The sequence below is a fragment of the Mauremys reevesii genome, linkage group 10 (assembly GCF_016161935.1).
Source record: "Mauremys reevesii isolate NIE-2019 linkage group 10, ASM1616193v1, whole genome shotgun sequence".
In the NCBI taxonomy this organism is placed as follows: domain Eukaryota; kingdom Metazoa; phylum Chordata; order Testudines; family Geoemydidae; genus Mauremys; species Mauremys reevesii.
This window is the reverse complement of record NC_052632.1, coordinates 44,837,204-44,855,794: the sequence shown is the minus strand read 5'-3', so window position 1 is coordinate 44,855,794 and position 18,591 is coordinate 44,837,204. Positions and strand designations below refer to the sequence as shown.

General features: G+C 48.8%; 1 protein-coding gene and 1 long non-coding RNA gene across 4 annotated transcripts in view; one reads left to right on the top strand and one right to left on the bottom strand.

Moving 5' to 3' along the window:
* INSYN1 (inhibitory synaptic factor 1) overlaps positions 1 to 18,591 on the top strand; it is a 105,079-nt gene that overhangs the window by 72,606 nt on the left and 13,882 nt on the right. The window lies entirely within an intron of this gene.
* The window catches only part of LOC120373946, a 28,963-nt gene continuing 12,506 nt past the window's right edge, over positions 2,135 to 18,591 (bottom strand). The window contains exons 2-4 of the long non-coding RNA XR_005585821.1: positions 4,637 to 4,756; positions 2,496 to 2,585; positions 2,135 to 2,409 (exon numbers count right to left, since the gene is read on the bottom strand). This is a non-coding gene — a long non-coding RNA (uncharacterized LOC120373946). The remainder of the gene's footprint in view (positions 2,410 to 2,495; positions 2,586 to 4,636; positions 4,757 to 18,591) is intronic.

Below are 18,591 nucleotides of genomic sequence, written 5' to 3'. Positions count from 1 at the left end.
GTCTGATTGCCTTCTATGATGAGATAACTGGCTTTGTGGATACGTGGAAAGCGGTGAATGTGATATATCTTGACTTTAGCAAAGCTTTTGATACGGGCTCCCGCAGTATTCTTGCCAGCAAGTTAAAGAAGTATGGATTGGATGAATGGACGAGAATGAATGGATAGAAAGCTGGCTAGATTGTCAGGCTCAACAGGTAGTGATCAATGGCTTGATGTCTAGTTGGAAGCCAGTATCAAACGGAGTGCCCCAGGGGTCAGTCCTGAGGCTGGTTTGTTCAGCATCTTTATTACTGATCTGGATGATGGGATGAATTGCACCCTCAGCAAGTTCGCAGATAACACTAAGCTGGGGGAAGATGTAGATACACTGGAGGGTAGGGATAGGGTCCAGAGTGACCTAGACAAATTGGAGGATTGGGCCAAAAGAAATCTAGGGTGACCAGACAGCAAGTGTGAAAAATCAGGACAGGGGTGGGGGTAATGGGAGCCTATATATGAAAAAGACCCAAAAATCAGGACTGTCCCTATAAAATCAGGACATCTGGTCACCCTAAAAGAAATCTGATGAGGTTCAACGAGGACAAGTGCAGAGTCCTGATGTAGCAGGGTGACCACCCGCTCCAGCCCGGAAGGGGTTGGAAAAGCCCTGCAGAGGGCTGGGGCTGGGCAAAGCGAAACCCTGGCTGATTGGGGGAAGTGGCTGCAGCTGGGGCCATGCCCCAAACTGAGCAACGGGGCCTTATAAGCAGGCCAGGGAAGCCAGAGAGAGCAGTCTCTCTCTGACTGGAGAGGGAGACAGGCCTGGTTGCTGGGGAACTCACCCAGGGGACCTATAGTGAGGCAGGGCTGGGGAAAGGCCTTAGGAGCTGGGAACCCCTAGGCCAGCAATTCCCCAGGCTGCGGGGCCTAGTTCTAGGCCCACCTAGATATTGGGCTTGCAGAGGGGCAGCCTGAGGATGAGTAAAGACAGCCAGTCCAGACCCCTTTGCCGATGATGAGTGGCTGATACTGCAGTCTGCCCCAGTGAACGGGGGCTAGATGGAGACTGGGCAGTAGCCAAAACTGAGGTGAAGTGGGGATAGTGGGTTGGGGGTTCCCCAGGAAGGGGAGACCCAGATTGGTGGGGCACTGCCAGGGGGCAGCACCCTAGTTAAAGGGGCACTGAGGTCCAGGGAGGGACACGAGGGCCAGAGGACAGGTGGATCACTGGCCTGCAGAGGGTGCTCCTGAGGGGACCAAGCTAATTCCCAGAAGTCACCAGCAGGAGGCGCCACAGGGGTGAGTCCGCATGTCTACACCTGCACTTAGGATGGAAGAATCCTAGGCACCACTACAGGCTGGGGACCAACTGGCTAAGAAGCTGTTCTGCAGAAAAGGACCTGGGAATTACAGTGGATGAGAAGCTGGATATGAGTCAGCAGTGTGCCCTTGTTGCCAAGAAGGCCAACGGCATATTGGGCTGTATTAGTAGGAGCATTGCCAGCAGATCGAGGGAATTGATTATTCCCCTCTATTCAGCACTGGTGAGGCCACATCTGGAGTATTGCGTCCAGTTTTGGTCCCACCACTATGGGAGGGATGTGGACAAATTTGAGAGAGTCCAGCAGAGGGCAACAAAAATGATTGGGGGCTGGGGCACATGACTTACGAGGAGAGGCTGAGGGAACTGGGGTTATTTAGTCGGCAGAGGAGAAGAATGAGGGGGGATTTGATAGCAGCCTTCAACTATCTGAAGTGGGATTCCAAAGAGGATGGAGCTCAGTGCTTCTATATCGTGATGCCAATTTTTCCCAATCTAGCGCTAAAAATTTCCCAAATCTGGTGAAAAATTCCCAGATAAAGTTTTTTATTTCAAAATCTCAAGGGAACGTAATATGTGTGTTTTTAATAACTATATAATATCCAAATTATTCTTTTTTGTTCAAGATATTTCACATTTATTATAATTTTTATACGTATAGACATGTTTTTCAATTTTCAATTTGTTACTTATACAGTAAATAAAATATTTAACACATGAGGAGTAGGATTGAAATTATAGAAAACAGTGTATTTTACATAAATTTCACTAAAGTATTACAATACAAAAGTATTAATACAAAAGTATTAATAAGTACAGCATGTGTCCTGCAGTATACTGTACATCAAAGTTACTTTGAAAAAATAAAATGTAAACATATGATTATAAAATAAGATACAAAAGCAAACAGAACAAGTAACACTCTTTTATATAATTCTCCTTATTATTATAATCTCTGGGTTTTACTCTGGCAGGAATGCTCTCCCGTTGTTTTTGTTTCGACGTGGACGGATCTTTGTCTACTCCTGCAGTCCTCTTCCTCTTCTCACCAGCCTTACCGGTCTCTTTATTCATTTTTTACGTTAGATAAAAAATGGAAAGAGATCTCTGAAATAATGGAATGCAATAATTAGTATAAGGTATATTTCAATTTATATTTAAATCAAAGAAGGGAACATATTATATAGTATTACCTAACACAGTAGGCGAAGATATTTAATATTTGCCTGGAGGAAGGTGCTGTTACAAATTTATGAACAGCCGAATGCTCTGGTCCACATTCTCTGTGCAAGTGCAAGCACAAAAGACAAAATTTTAGAGATTTAATGACAGATCAAGAAACTAATCATAATCAGTAAATATTGCAATATATTTAATTATTGGAAGAAACCTTACCTAGAAGATAAATTTGATAACCATCTCCTCGTTACCCACCAGCCAGCTGTAGCTGAGGTTGGTTTGTTGTGAGTGCATGTGCGCACTTGTCACTTCCCTTGTGCCATCATGATATAGTAAGTTGAAGCACCACCAATAGGAGAACGGCACAACCCAATTATGAAAATCACGTGACAAATATTCACCAATGGAAGAACGCATTTTGAGGGAAATTTAAAAGAAGCGTAAATATTTTACTTTTTATGAAAACTTCCCAGGATTTTTGAGATTTGGAAAGTCTTTTACTTTTTATGAAATTTCCCCAGGATTATTTAGGTTTTGAATGAAAATTCTCAATTTCCAAAGTTGAAACATTTTACTCAAAAATTCCCAGATTTTAGGAAAATTCACAGGATATAGAAGCACTGATGGAGCTAGGCTGTTCTCTGTGGTGGCAGATGACGGAACAAGGAGCAATGGTCTCAAGTTGCACTGGTGGAGGTCTAGGTTGGATATTAGGAAACACTATTTCACTAGGAGGGTGGTGAAGCACTAGAATGGGTTACCTGGGGGGGGGGGGTTGGAATCTCCATCCTTAGTGGTTTTTCAGGACTGGCTTGACAAAGCCCTGGCTGGGATGACTTAGTTGGTGGTGGTCCTGCTTTGAACAGGGGATTGGACTAGATGACCTCCTGAGGTCTCTTCCAACCCTAATCTTCTATGATTCTATGACAGGGAGAGCCTGACTAAGGAATTTGGAGAGCCGTGGTGGGGGCAAGAGACCTAGCACAGGTCACACATGAAATGAGTTATGCCAGGTCTAGCAAGTGGGGTGGAATGTAGCATGGATAGCAATCTCTCCTCAAGGCTAGGGTTTCAATGAGCCCATGCACAAGTGGGGCCAGCATCCCCTGGGGATGTTGGCCCCATGGAGAGCCCTCCGGGTCTAAGGCTGGGTAAGGCTAAGTGTGGGTTTTGGTGTGCTAAGGGCACTGTAATAATGGCAACCAGAGGGGCCTTCTTCAGAAGGCAACAGAGCTTGAAGCTGAATGGTGTATGGGGCGGGACCTGCTGGCAGGGAAAGCCAAGGCAGAGTAGCAAGGGGAAGCATGGAGTTGGAGAGGGGGGAGCCAACCAGACCCCCAGGGGAACAATCTGGAGTGGGCAATCTGGCGCTAGGACTAGAATGGCAGGAAGTGCCAGCCATCAAGGCTGCAGTTTATCAGGAGAGCTGTGTGGGATGTCAGGCCTGTACGGGTGCTATCAGGCAAGCCTCGGGAGCATTGGCAGAGGTGGTTAGTGGACCCAGGACTGTTCTTCAGGACAAGCTTACAATGTCTTGTCAGAGCTCAAGGGGGAGGGGGAAGGATTGGAAGAGCAGGGAGGGGGCTGCAGGGCTGGAGTGAGGGGCATTGTCAGAGAGTTGGGTATCTTTCAAAGATCCAGCCTGCACTGCAGTGGTGGCTACTCTCAGAATCCAGTTAAAGTGGGCTCCAAAATCCAGTTCTTCACCTCTTTCTTCCAAACCCATTTGCACTCTGCTGGAGTCTCCGATCCATTCATCAGCAGTGGTTAATTAAAGCCAGGGCAACTGGTGTAATTGACCTGCAGATGGCTCTATGTAATTTCTGTGTGTGCTGTATAATGAGGTATGTCAGATAACACAACACGTTTGCACGAGTGGCTGGACATGAGCTCTTTCTAGGCTATTGGGAGGTAAAGGCCAAGCCATTTGTATCTGGCAAGTGAGTCTCTCCTTAGGTCTGCAGTAAAAGTCTTGAACTTGACAAAGACCCCTGTATTAGAAGTCTTTGGGCATTCTTTAACATCCTCATTATTGAGACACATAACAAACTTGAGAGAGTGTGTGCATGTGTTCATCCATCTGTCCCACATTATCCCATTGAGTCTTCATCCCCTGTAGTGTCTGGACCAGGTAACAAGTTTATGAATCTGTTACCACATCAAAAGACTTGATCCTTGGCTGAAGCAGTAGAGGCTTGTTCTAGATCCAGCGGCCTTGAGTTCAGTCCCTGCAGATGGCCCACCCCAAGGCAACATCATGTGTAGGCAGCTCTATCTAATGAGCATATGCAGAGAGATAAAAAGGTAATAAATTACATTAATGTAACTTTAAGGTTGCACATTTACCCATGGAAAAGCCAGTCTAGGCAGTTTCTGGCCTTTTTGTTCATGTATGCAGCCCAAGGTGTGTCAGTGTCATAGGTGCCCACTCCATGGCTGGAGCACCCATGGAAAAAATTTAGTGGATGCTTAGCATCCACTGGAAGCCAGCTCCCCTCCCCACCAGCACCTACCATCCGCCAGCAGCCCCGCCAATTAACCCCTCTCCCCTGCACCTCCCACCTGCCATGATCAGCTGTTCTGCAGTGTGCAGGAGGTGGGGGGGGGAAAGGGAGGAGCAGGGATGGGGCGCACACAGGGGAGGGGACGGAACTGGGCAGGAAGAGATGGGGCAGTGGTGGAGCGGGGGCAGGAAGAGGTGAGGTGGGGGTGGGGGCGTGGGAGAAGGGGTGGGGGTGGAGCAGGGGCAGGAAGAGGCAGGGTGGGGGCTAGGGGGAATGAGGCGGGGCGGGGGGTTGAGCACCCCTGTCATAGGTCTCACCCCCACTTGGAACTGTTGGGCTCCAATGTGGGGACCTGACTTGGCTTCCCTCTAAACTAAAATCTTAGTTTAGATCTAGTAAGCTGCCACCACTCAATCATTAAATGTGGATTGAGACACAGTCCTTCCCCAAAATCCTAGGGGATTCCAAGAGCCCCAAATCCATGGAGTTCTTACACCCAGGAGAAACAAACCATTCCCCCTGCTTCCTCCCCCCTCCCTTTTCCTAGGAGAGACACGGGATCTAACTACAGAGGGATACCTCCCCCTTCTCTTTCCCTGAGAATCCACCCAAGGAAAGACCAACAAGTCCTTAATAGAAAAGAAAAGAATTTATTAAAGACTAAAAAGAAAATACAGAATCTCTATGAGCCCAAGCTGGACACTCATAGGGAATAACCTTATCAATCTCTGGAGAGAATCCCCCCTCCCCCTTTCTCAGTAAAAAGCAATATCAGCAAACAGGAATAAAGCATTTCCTTTAGCAAACACACAATTGCAAATATAGAAATCAAATCATAAGACTAATTCGCCTTTCTAATTAATACTCACTATTAATTAGTAGAAACTACTCCAGAAGAACTTGGAGACATGACTGTCTCTGTTAGATTCAAAAAGAGAACTCACACAAAGAACACAGACAAAGGCTTCCCTCCACAGAGATTTGAAATAATCTCGTCTCTGATTGGTCCTTTGGTCAGGTGGTCACCAGGTACTGCATGTTAACCCTTTACAGGTAAAACAGACTTTAACCCTTAACTATCTGTTTATGACAACCCCCCAGGGCCCAAAGGAAGCTGGTGTCTGTCAGCAGTGTAGGTTTTTACAATGAAATATAAGGTCTGACCAGTGTTTAATTTGTAATGAAAGAGATGGCGGGGCTCAAGCAATTTTTTTTACTTTCATAACTGATGCGCCAAGCCCACAGGGGCCGGGGCTCTGAACTTGCCTGGCAAATATTAAGCACTGGTGTACACCGTAACCGTTATGAGGCTATATAGATCCAGGCCCAGGTTATCCCTGTGCTGTAGAGCCATGCTGCCAGCAGTGGAGTGCCTAGTGGCTGGGGGGGAGGGGTCTCATGGCCACGACTGGCATGAGGGTGTCATACATTCTTGTTGAGGGAGAACTGAAAGGAAAGTCACCTGCTTACATGTACACTGCCGCTGGGAGCAAACCACCCAAGTTTAGGCCCCGGGAGTCAAGGGGCTTGAACTCGGGTGGCTAGCCTGTGCCATCATCCATGCCACAATATCCCCACAGCTATTTTTAGCATGCTAGTTCGAGCAGAGATAGTGCATGTCTGTCCGAGCTGCAGTGTAGTCAACTCTACGGGGTTTCTCAGCCTGCATCCACCCTGAAAAGTAAGGGGGTGAGAGCCTGTGTTAAAGTGAAACCCAGGGTCTAACCTATACAGCCAGCCAGGTAAGCAATTCTGGGTTAAATCCCAGGTAAAAGGGTTATGTGTGTGTATGGTCGATAGATGGGGTTAGGGCTAAAAGCCAGGCAAGAGCCTCGGTTAAATCTGCAGGTGTGAGAACAGTTTCTCTATGAGAGCTGCTTTGTGGCTAGGAGCAACATGCACAAGTAGTGATATCAGTAGAATAATCAAGGATAGATCCTGCCTCTTATGTTGGACAGTAGAACTAACTAGATATTGACAGAGAAATCAATAGACAGAGAAATACACTGCAATGAAACAACATACGCAATTGCTCTGTTCATTGGGGCCAATTGCAAAATAAGAATTTTCTGTGAAAATTTTTGAAAGAAACAAAAAAGTCCACTTTGTTCAAAAATTTCCTTTGATTTTTGTCCTTTTTTTGTTTTTTGTCTAAATGAAATGAAACAAGTTTTGAAAATGTTTCTGTTTTTTCTCTTTCTCTCCTCCCCACCCCACTAGAAAAGAGGGGAAAGGGAGAGGGGGAATACAGAAAAAACATTTTTATGGAAAAATGTTGAGCAAAATAAAAATGTGCCCAGGAAAATGTGTTAATTTCAGATAGAGCTGGTTTTTTGGGTTTTTTGAGGGGGAAAGGGAAGGGAAATTGTTTCAGCAAACATATTCCAAGCAGTTCCTACTGTTTGATATCAAGGGGTGGGGCTAGTCATGAGTGACAGATTGACAAGAAAGAAGACACGCCCCTCCAGTGGGAACCTTTTGAGTCTGTAGCTCACCCACCTCCAGTCCATCCTATGCAGTGTTTATATCACATTGTTTTCAATGTGTTTATCTGTGAAGGGGGAAATTGGGTTTTTTTTCAGTTCACCTGCTATTGGGTTCTGTGTATTACACCTATCAATCTGTGGGTCTGCCACATTCAGGGGCGCAATGCAGACCAGTGGAGGGTTGTGTCACCACCTACTCTGCAGCCTTGGGTGCCTCACAATGCTTTGCTGTTGTAGCTCTCAACCTGTGCCTCTCACTAACAGCCAAACAGCTGGCAGGTCACAACCTGAGTGTCTGTGTATAGTCACAGCTCTGGTCCAGCAACTCTGACCCCAGCAGCCTGTCAGCAACGGATGAGCCACTCTCTGGCTTCCATCAGCCTTGGTTACTGTTCACAGGGTCACTCCAACATTCCCCCAGTCCTGGATTCTCCCAAAAACATGTGTTCTGCACTGTCCAACTCTCTCCTGAACAGTCTAGATATTAAAGGTCTGTTGCCCCCGTCAAGAGTCAATATTCAACAGGCTGCTACTCTAACTGGAGTTACCAAGCAGTTCCGTTTAAACACAGTACTGGATTGGTTTAGATTAAATATAAAAGAAGTGTATTAACAAAAGAAGATTGGATTATAAGTGAATTCAAGTATGGGAGATAGTCAGAAATGGTTACAACCAAATGAAAGTGAAAACATGTGTCTACAACTTAATCTAGAAAGTTTTAGTTCAAGGCTTTAGTTCAGGATGGCCTTTCTCACCCCTCTCTTCCAGCCAGATGGTGACTGACCCTTCCCTTGGTCAGAATCTCTCCCCAAAGCCCAAACGTGCTGCATCTTTGTCTTCTTAAGTGAAAGAGAGAGAGAACTTGGGGTTCTGCCCCTTTCTTTTATAGTCCAGTGCACCTTTCATGTGGATTCTTCAGAAAGTTACCCCTTGGTATCCAAGCAGTGAGGAAGGCAACATGGAGTCTGGTGGTGAAGGAGGCTCCATGCTCTTTCTTCCCACCCATGTTTGCTGAAATGCAAATTTACGTTGTCTCCTGCCATCTCCTCCCCACTGGCTGACAGGGCCAGCTCCAGGCACCAGCTTATCAAGCAGGTGCTTGGGGCGGCCACTCCGGAGTGGGGCGGCACTTTCAGCTATTCGGCGGCAATTCGGCGGAGGGTCCCTCACTCCTGCTTGGAGCGAAGGACCTCCCGCTGCATTGGAGCAAAATTTAAGATCAGCAGCATTTTTAAGTGCGTATTTTTGGCAGGGAGGTTGGATTTCCTTTTTTTTCTTTTTTTGGCTGCTTGGGGCGGCAAAACCCCTGGAGCCGGCCCTGCTGGCTGAGGACGCTGTTTATTACGTACATGTAAATAGAGGTAAACACACATTCCTGTGATTAAGAGAGACCCGTTTAACAACGTTTGTTTAGGCAGAGCTGTCTGGTTTTAAAGTGCTCATAACATCACAGAGGGGGATTTCATAGCTTTGCATGTAATGTTGCTACACACATTTCACCATGATACTGTTGACCAGCAAGTTGTTAGTTACCAAATGAGACCTCACAAGGCACATTTTGTGCAAAGATTATTACATTGGTGTGTAGGGTGTACAGTGCTGCTTTCATTCCTTGGATCTAACCAGAGCTTGGCCCCAGGGGAGGGGGCTATGGCAGGGGGTTCCCAGGAGATGTGTGTGTGGGGTGGGCAGGGAGACTTCCCTGGGGTGTAGATGGCAGGAGAAGGTATGGCCATGAGGCTGATGTGGTAGCTGGTAATAGTGCAGTTACAATTATGCTGGATAGGACCCATGGTGAATAGTGCCCTATAGGCAGCAGCAAGGTGCCGGGGTTAGAGAAAGGGACTGAGCACCAGGACACCTGGGTCCTTGTCCTGCTTCTTCCACTGATTCACAGTGTCACCTCGGTGAGTCACGGCATGCCTGGGGGCCTCAATCCCCTCCTCTCTAAAAGCAGTGATACTAATATCCTGGAAATAAAACAGGAGTACTTGTGGCACCTTAGAGACTAACAAATTTATTTCAGCATGAGCTTTCGTGAGCTAAAGCTCACTTCTTGCGGATACAGACTAACACGGCTGCTACTCTGAAACCTGTTAATATCCTGGAGGGATGGGAGGGCTAATTACAGAGTATTTGTCAAGTTCCTGAGACCCAGGTGTTCCATCAGTGCAATTAGGCGTGTAAACACTGGCTGTTTGTAAAGCAGTGTTAGATCCTCTGATAGAAGGTGCTGCTGAAGCCCAGGGTCTTGTTACCGCCACTCGCTTTCTGGGTTGGAAAGAGATATGGCTGGGAACACAACTCAACATCACTCTGCACTTATCTTGTGAGCCTGCTTGGCCCTGCCCTGAATCCATGGTAGAGTCCCGGCAACATGTTATGAATGGTGGGTGACTATCATAGCAAATCCCTGGCTAGCTGGGGTGGTGCTGTGCTGTGCCGTTCCAAACCCCATGGTAGCAACAGGGAAAGAACATGGCTCTTCCTTGCTCCAAGAATTCCCACTCTGAGTGTTGGAGAATCTCCCTCAGCTGTTAGCACTAAAAGTCCTGTGACACACGTCAGATCAGTTCTGATTGTACCCAGTAGAGGGCAGCGTGGCACACATTAGTCTTCCTTCCCCAGGGCACATGGATTGAACTGCAGGAAGGCCGAGTAGTCCCGGAGATTCAGGAACAAAAACCAGCTCTTACCCCAGGACAGACCAGAGTGCTGCACTGAGCTCCTTCTAGTGCCTCTTAGAAGAGTGGCTCCTGCCTGAGGGCTCCCTCTGGTCCCAGCCCCAATGCCCCTTCTCCTCAGGTTACTCCCTTCTTACATGCAAGCATATTCCCAGGCACCCCGGAGCGGAGCCCTCCCTCCACCTGTGTGTGGGGAGCTGAGCCTCCACATCGTACAGGGCACTCTGCCGAGGGAAGGCTTCCCATGGGCCCTCTGCCAATCTCTACCAGTGAGAGCTGGGAAGGAGGGGAGGAAATCCAACCTCCCTGCCAAAAATACGCACTTAAAAATGCTGCTGATCTTAAATTTTGCTCCGTGCTTTGCCTCCCACCCAGGAGACAGAGAAATGCCACCCACACACACAGAGCTGTGCTGAAATAACAGGGAGGAGCCCCTGTCAATGAACCAAAACCAGAGCAAAGACAAAAACTCAGTCTGGAAACCTACCGGTGGGATGAAGGAGACTGAAACAGGACAAGCACCTAGGGGTCTCAGCCAACCCCAAGGCCCAGGTGCTTCACATACCCAGAGTAGCTAGCAGGCCTTGCCCTGAAGAGCTCACAATTTAGACCGACAAGGTGGGCAAGAGACAAAGGGGACTTGCTCATGGGCACACAACAGGGCAGTAGCAGGGCTGTGAATAGAACCCAGGTCTGCTAAGGGCCAGGCCCTGGACCCCCCCCTGCCTTTCCTGAAGGAGGCTAGCGTGGAGCGGGAGCTGACTTCCCCCTGAACACCACTCGCCTCCCCTCTGATATGCACAGGGGCTGCAGTCTGGGTGGCACAAGGCGAGTGGGGGTGGAATTTGGCGGTTTCACTCCAATACTCAGGGGAAATGAGTTGCAGGTGAGAAGACCCTGGAAGCAAAGGCATCTCTGTACACATGGAGCACGTCCTGGACAGCGCAGCCTCCCTGAGTCTGGCCCTGGAAGGCCCCTCCCACAGTGTGAGAGGCGAGTTCAGGCCCAGGCATCCCTTGGTTTCTCTGCCAATGAGGGAACCTCCTGGGCGGGGTGGGGGTGGGGGTGTAAAGCAGGCTGCTCTGGGACCAGCCACTCTGTGCACATTTGATCACGAAACTGCTGGTCAGTCCCGGCTGGCCAGGGCTGGAGTCAGACCAAGGACCTGATTCAGTGACCAGCCGAGCTATGTGTGTGTGTGGGAGAGGGTTTGCATTGGCTGCAATGGCTGGTGAATAAGGGAAGGGCATCAGATCCCATTAATAATGCCCTGAGCCCTCCATCCAAACATTTCCTGATGGAACCAAGCACCTATATCCAGCCACATTACCCCACTGGTGGAGTCTCCAGATTGAGCGGCTTTGGTTCATCCATAGCAGATCTTCCCCACCCCACAGACTTCTAGGAACATGGAGACCCCTAACAGGGGTTGGGATCTGGGGGGACACCTAGACCCTACTGGGAAATATCTGCGCTGAAATAGAGTCCCCAATCCTCAACCTTGAGCTAGCAGCACTGATGTGAGCTCTGGAGTCCTGCTCGGCAAACTCTTTGGGCTTCTGCCTTTCTCTGTTCTTGTGCTGCATCCCTTTGTCTTATGACAGTCCTCATTTCTTTGGGTAGCTGAGCCAGGCAGCTTCATTTGATCGGCAGCAGAGCCACGAAAAGACCTTGCCCTTTTCTCATCAACCAACCTTGGACTGTAGACGTCCAAAATGGAAAAGACCGTTTCATCCATCCCCTTCCCTTGGCCACTGCAGGACACTCCTTGGCTTATCCACTGTGTTTTTAAATGCCCCAACCCATGGAGCTGGAAGGCTCAGTCCCATTCCCAGCTCTTAAAGCCATCCCAGCATTACAGTAGCACCCAAAGGCCCCTGAGGAGATCAGCAGCCTATTCTAGTCTATGCAGGTTCTTCTCTTACCCTCCTCACCACAGTGTCTGAGCACCTTCCACAAGTGCATTTGTCATGTCTGCTTCTCTTCTCCCCCAGGGAAAAGCCTGGGCTGGGCGCTCTACAAACACAGAGTAAGAGACAGTCCCTGCCTCAAAGAGCTGCCAGGCTACAAGATAAGAGAACCAAAGGTGGGGGGGGGAGAATGATAGAATCATAGAATATTAGGGTTGGAAGGGACCTCAGGAGGTCATCTAGTCCAACCCCCTGCTCAAAGCAGGATCAATCCCCAACTAAATCATCCCATCCAGGGCTTTGTCGAGCCTGACCTTAAAAACCTCTAAGGAAGGAGATTCCACCACGTCCCTAGGTAACCCATTCCAGTGCTTCACCACCCTCCTAGTGAAAAAGTTTCTCTTAATATCCAACCTAAACCTCCCCCACTGCACCATGAGACCATTACTCCCTGTTTTGTCATCTGGTACCACTGAGAACAGTCTAGATCCATCCTCTTTGGAACCCCCTTTCCGGTAGTTGAAAGCAGCTATCAATCCCCCCTCATTCTACTCTTCTGCAGACTAAACAATCCCAGTTCCCTCAGCCTCTCCTCATAAGTCATGTGCTCCAGCCCCCTAATCATTTTTGTTGCCCTCCGCTGGACTCTTTCCAATTTTTTCACATCCTTCTTGTAGTGTGGGGCCCAAAACTGGACACAGTACTCCAGATGTGCTAGCCCAAGGGAGAAAGGAGAAGCCTGAACATTCTTGCTGCCTTCTCTTGCTATGTCTAAGAGTTTAGGGAGGGGAACCTCTGCTCCATTCCCTTCTCCAGCTTTATGCAGGAGTTCTTGGAAGCGGCACCCTCTAAACTCTTCTCCTTCCTGAGTTCCTGCCTGGGAGACTGGGACAGATGTAATTTTCTGACTAGATACATGGCATTAGGAGGACATGGTGGGGAGGGATAGCTCAGTGGTTTGAGCATTGGCCTGCTAAACCTAGGGCTGTGAGTTCAATCCTTGAGAGGGCCATTTGGGGATTGGTCCTGCTTTGAGCAGGAGGTTGGACTACATGATCTCCTGAGGTCCCTTCCAACCCTAATAATCTATGATTCTATGAGGCCTCACCAATGTCAAATAGAGGGGAATGATCATATCCCTCAATCTGCTGGCAATGCTCCTACTTATGCAGCCCAAAATGCCATTAGTCTTCTTCGCAACAAGGGCACACTGTTGACTCATATCCAGCTTCTCATCTACTGTAACCCCTAGGTCCTTTTCTGCAGAACTGCTTCCTAGCCATTCGGTCCCTAGTCTGTAACAGTGCATGGGATTCTTCCATCCTAAGTGCAGGAGTCTGCACTTGTCCTTGTTGAACCTCATCAGATTTCTTTTGGCCCAATCCCCTAATTTGTCTAGGTCCCTCTGTATCCTATCCCTACCCTCCAGCATATCTACCACTCCTCCAAGTTTAGTGTCATCTGCAAACTTGCTGAGAGTGCAGTCCACGCCATCCTCTAGATCATTAATGAAGATATTGAACAAAACCGGACCCAGGACCGACCCTTGGGGCACTCTGCTTGAAATTGGCTGCCAACTAGACATGGAGCCATTGATCACTATCCATTGAGCCTGATGATCTAGCCAGCGTTCTATCCACCTTATAGTCCATTCATCCAGCCCATACTTCTTTAACTTGCTGGTAAGAATACTGTGGGAGACCATATCAAAAATTTTGCTAAACTCAAGGAATAACACATCCACTGCTTTCCCCTCATCCACAGACCCAGTTATCTCCTCACAGAAGGCAATTAGGTTAGTCAGGCATGACTTGCCCTTGGTGAATCCATGCTGACTGTTCCTGATCACTTTCCTCTCCTATAAGTGCCTCAGAATTGATTCCTTGAGGACCTGCTCCATGATTTTTCCAGGGACTGAGGTGAGGCTGATTGGCTGTAGTTCCCCGGATCCGCCTCCTTCCCTTTTTTAAAGATGGGCACTACATTAGCCTTTTTCCAGTCATCCGGGACCTCCCCCAATCGCCATGAGTTTTCAAAGATAATGGCCAATGGCAGTGCAATCACATCCACCAACACTTTTAGCACCCTCGGATGCAGCGCATCCAGCCCCATGGACTTGTGCTCGTCCAGCTTTTCTAAATGGTCCTGAACCACTTCTTTCTCCACAGAGGGGTGGTCACCTCCTCCCCATACTGTGCTGCCCAGTGCAGCAGTCTGGGACCTGACCCTGTTTGTGAAGACAGAGGCAAAAAAAAGCATTGAGTACATGAGCTTTTTCCACATCATCTGTCACTAGGTTGCCTCCCTCATTCAGTAAGGGGCCCACACTTTCCTTGACTTTCTTCTTGTTGCTAACATACCTGAAGAAACCGTTCTTGTTACTCTTAACATCTCTTGCTAGCTGCAACTCCAAGTGTGATTTGGCCTTCCTGATTTCACTCCTGATGCCTGAGCAATATTTTTATACTCCTCCCTGGTCATTTGTCCAAGCTTCCACTTCTTGTAAGCTTCTTTTTTGTGTTTAAGATCAGCAAGGATTTCACTCTTAAGCCAAGCTGGTCACCTGACATATTTACTATTCTTTCTACACATCAGGATGTTTTTTTCCTGCAACCTCAATAAGGATTCTTTAAAATACAGCCAGCTCTCCTGGACTCTTTTCCTCCTCATGTTATTCTCCCAGGGGATCCTGCCCATCGGTTCCCTGAGGGAGTCAAAGTCTGCTTTTCTGAAGTCCAGGGTCCGTATTCTGCTGCTCTCCTTTCTTCCTTGAGTCAGGATCCTGAACTCGACCATCTCATGGTCACTGCCTCCCAAGTTCCCATCCACTTTCGCTTCCCCTACTAATTCTTCTCGGTTTGTGAATAGCAGGTCTAGGATGAGCTCTGCCCCTAGTTGGTTCCTCCAGCATTTGCACCAGGAAATTGTCCCCTACACTTTCCAAAAACTTCCTGGATTGTCTGTGCACTGCTGTATTGCTCTCCCGGCAGATATCAGGGTGATTGAAGTCTCCCTTGAGAACCAGGGCCTGCGATCTAGTAACTTCTGCTAGTTGCCGGAAGAAAGCCTCGTCCACCTCATCCCCTGGTCTGGTGGTCTATAGCAGACTCCCACCACGACATCTCCCTTGTTACTCACACTTCTAAACTTAATCCAGAGACTCTTAGGTTTTTCTGCAGTTTCATACCGGAGCTCTGAGCAGTCATACTGCTCTCTTACATACAATGTAACTCCCCCACCTTTTCTGCCCTGCCTGTCCTTCCTGAACAGTTTATATCCATCCATGACAGTACTCCAGTCATGTGAGTTATCCCACCAAGTCTCTGTTATTCCAATCACATCATAATTCCTTGACTGTGCCAGGACTTCCAGTTCTCCCTGCTTGTTTCCCAGGCTTCTTGCATTTGTGTATAGGCACTTAAGATAACTCACTGATTGTCCCGTTTTTTCAGTCTGAAACAGGAGTCCTCCCCTCTTGCACTCTCCTGCTCATGCTTCCTCCCATTATCCCATTTCCTTACTTACCTCAGGGCTTTGGTCTACTTCCCACAGTGAACCTAGTTTTAAGCCCTCCTCACTAGGTTAGCCACCCTGCTTGTGAAGATGCTCTTCCCTCTCTTTGTTAGGTGGAGCCCGTCTCTGCCTAGCCTTCGTCCTTCTTGGAACACCATCCCATGGTCAAAGAATCCAAAGCCTTCTCTCCGACATCACCTGAGTAGCCATTCATTGACTTCCACAATTCGATGGTCTCTACCCAGGCCTTTTCCCTGCACAGGGAGGATGGACGAGAAAGGAAGGATTGTTCTCCCCCCATTGTACTGATGGGGAACTGAGACCCAGAGATGTCAAATGATTTAGTCGAGCTCACGGAGAACGCAGGTGCTGAGCTGGGAACTGAGTCCCGATCTCAGGCCTCATTGGCCCTGTTTCCTTCCACCTCACCCTGGGCTCACTACACACTGATGTCACCCATGTGTCCTGCTCCCCCAAGGAGCATTTACCTCCCTTGTGTGGGAGCACAACACCTCGGTCAGGGACCCTCCCCTCCCTGGAATTCAGAGATTCCAAGGCCGGATGGGACCACTGTGATCCTCCTGTATAGCACAGGCCCTAGCTTTTATCCCCATCAGAGCAGCTCATGCACTTCAATGCATTTATCCTCTGCAGGACACTGCTGTTATCCCCATGGTACAGATGGAGAGCTGAGGCATAGGGACACCTAATGGCTTGCCCAAGGTGCCCCAGGAAGTCTGTGGCAGACCAGGCACCTGACCCAAATCCTCCTAAATCCTAAACTAGGAGCTTAATCACCAAGCTATCCCTCCTCCCTTTTCACCTCCATGGTGGTGCACAGCGTTTCTGAGATGGGTTCTGATCTCACTGCCAACCCACAGTAAATGCCATCTACTTCCTTTAAAATGACTCTGCACTTGCACCACTTCAACTGGGCTCAGAGTCCAGCCCTGGGAACTTGCCATCTAGGTAAGACATGAGGGACTGGGTGAGATGTAGGGAGACGTGACACAAGACTGGGGGAGGAGAAGAGGAGGGCCCAGGTGGCTGTGAGGTTGTCTGAATGCATAACATATAAACAGGTTGGCTTCCCATTGTTATCATAGATTGAGACTTTCAAAGCTGCCCAAGGGATCTGAACACCCAGCTTCCCTTACTACGTAGGAACTGGGTGTCCAAATCCCCTTGGCACATGTGAAAATCATATCCTTAATTTATAAATCATTGTTATTTCATTTCTCTTTTCATCTATTTAGTTTTGCAGCTGACCCCAAGGCCCAGGCACTTTCATAGGGAAGTGCAACTCCAGATTTAAGGAAATTTATGACTCTGAGAAACTGCTCAGGCAAAGCAACTATCACCTCTCCTCCCCCACTAGCCACAGTGCCTGCCAACCACTGTCAGCTGAAAGCTTGCTAAGCAGCTGCTCCTGCAAGGGTAGTGGAGAGAGGAGTCAACTCAGTAAAAAAAATGCACCTCAGTCCTGCTCCCCACCCTTTTGCAGTTCCAGGCTTGGGCTCCACACAGCTCTGCCAATGTACCTCTGTCCTGAGTTGCAGTATCACCTACTATCCCATAAGAACATAAGAATGGCCATACTGGGTCAGACCAAAGGTCCATCCAGCCCAATATCCTGTCTACCGACAGTGGCCAATGCCAGAGGGAGTGACCCAGAGGGAGTGAACCTAACAGTAATGATCTCTCTCCTGCTGTCCATCACCACCCTCTGACAAACAGAGGCTAAGGACACCATTCCTTACCCATCCTGGCTAATAGCCATTAATAGACTTAACCTCCATGAATTTATCCAGTTCTCTTTTCAACCCTGTTATATATAGTCCTAGCCTTCACAGCCACCCCATTTTGTAAACAGCCACTGAGTGCAGTGGGAACAAAATCCTGTGCATGCCCCTTGTCCAGCCTATGGGGTGGATTTGTTCTCAAAGATTTTGCAGTTAGGAAGAGCGCTTGCGCTTCACCCTGTCTGAAAGCCAATCTGGGGAACTCTTCACACAGCACAGATGGTATCTGACTGCTGTTAATAGTTCTCTGAGTGAGCACACAGCAGGGCAGGCCTGTATCTCAGGGAAGCTAGGAGCATTCTCTCCAATGTACTGCCAGCTCTCCTCTCTCCCCATCCTGCAGTTGCAGGAAAGCAAGCCCCTCCTCACTTCCCACTCCCTGGGCTGAACACTCATTGGCAGATCCGTCAGGCTTTCATGCCAGCTTTCCAAGTGAAAGGCCCTGATGCCAGAACCTGATTGCAGCTTTAAATACAGCAGGGAAATGAGCAGCAGACTGGATTGTAGCCCAGCGGGCGAGGGGGAGGGGGAATGGAGTGGAGTGAGGAAGAGGAGCAGGTGGAAGAGGAAGCTTTTTTAGGAACTGATCTTTGCAGAGGTGAAGCAGACTGCCCTATTGTAATTTCCACCATTCCCCTGAGCTCAGGCTGTAACCGAGCAGAGCATCTCTCTCCCCCACCCCACCGCCTCCACCCCCACTTTTTGGTGTTGATCTATTAATGACCCCAGCCCTGGGTGACCTGGCCATATGACAAAGCTGGAATTCCTGATTGGGGTCTGATGAGGTCATGCTGCCCGGGGAGGAATCACCCTTATCTATTAACAAGGCAGGGAGTGGGCGGGAGCATGTACATCCCTGACGTATCAGGATATAAGCCGGCATCAGTTATTCAGCGTAACAAGTGCACTTTTGCCCTGAGACACAATTGAATGTAGCTGGCTGTCTGCCACTCCCTGAACTTGTGCTCCAGAAGGGCTAGCCATGCCCTTCCCAGAGTCATCAGCAGGTGATGCTGAAGAGTGCTCGATACCTGAAGGCTGCAGTGACAGGGCCAGCACTGCTTATCCCTATAGGCCATGTGAGTGCTGCCCAGGAAAGTGGGAGTCTTGGCAGCCCTGGCTGGGCCCGCCCCAGCCCCATGCTAGTGGGATCAATGGCTGGGCTGCCAAGCTGCATGCCAAGGGCGTCCTGTGCAGTGCAGCGGGTGTAG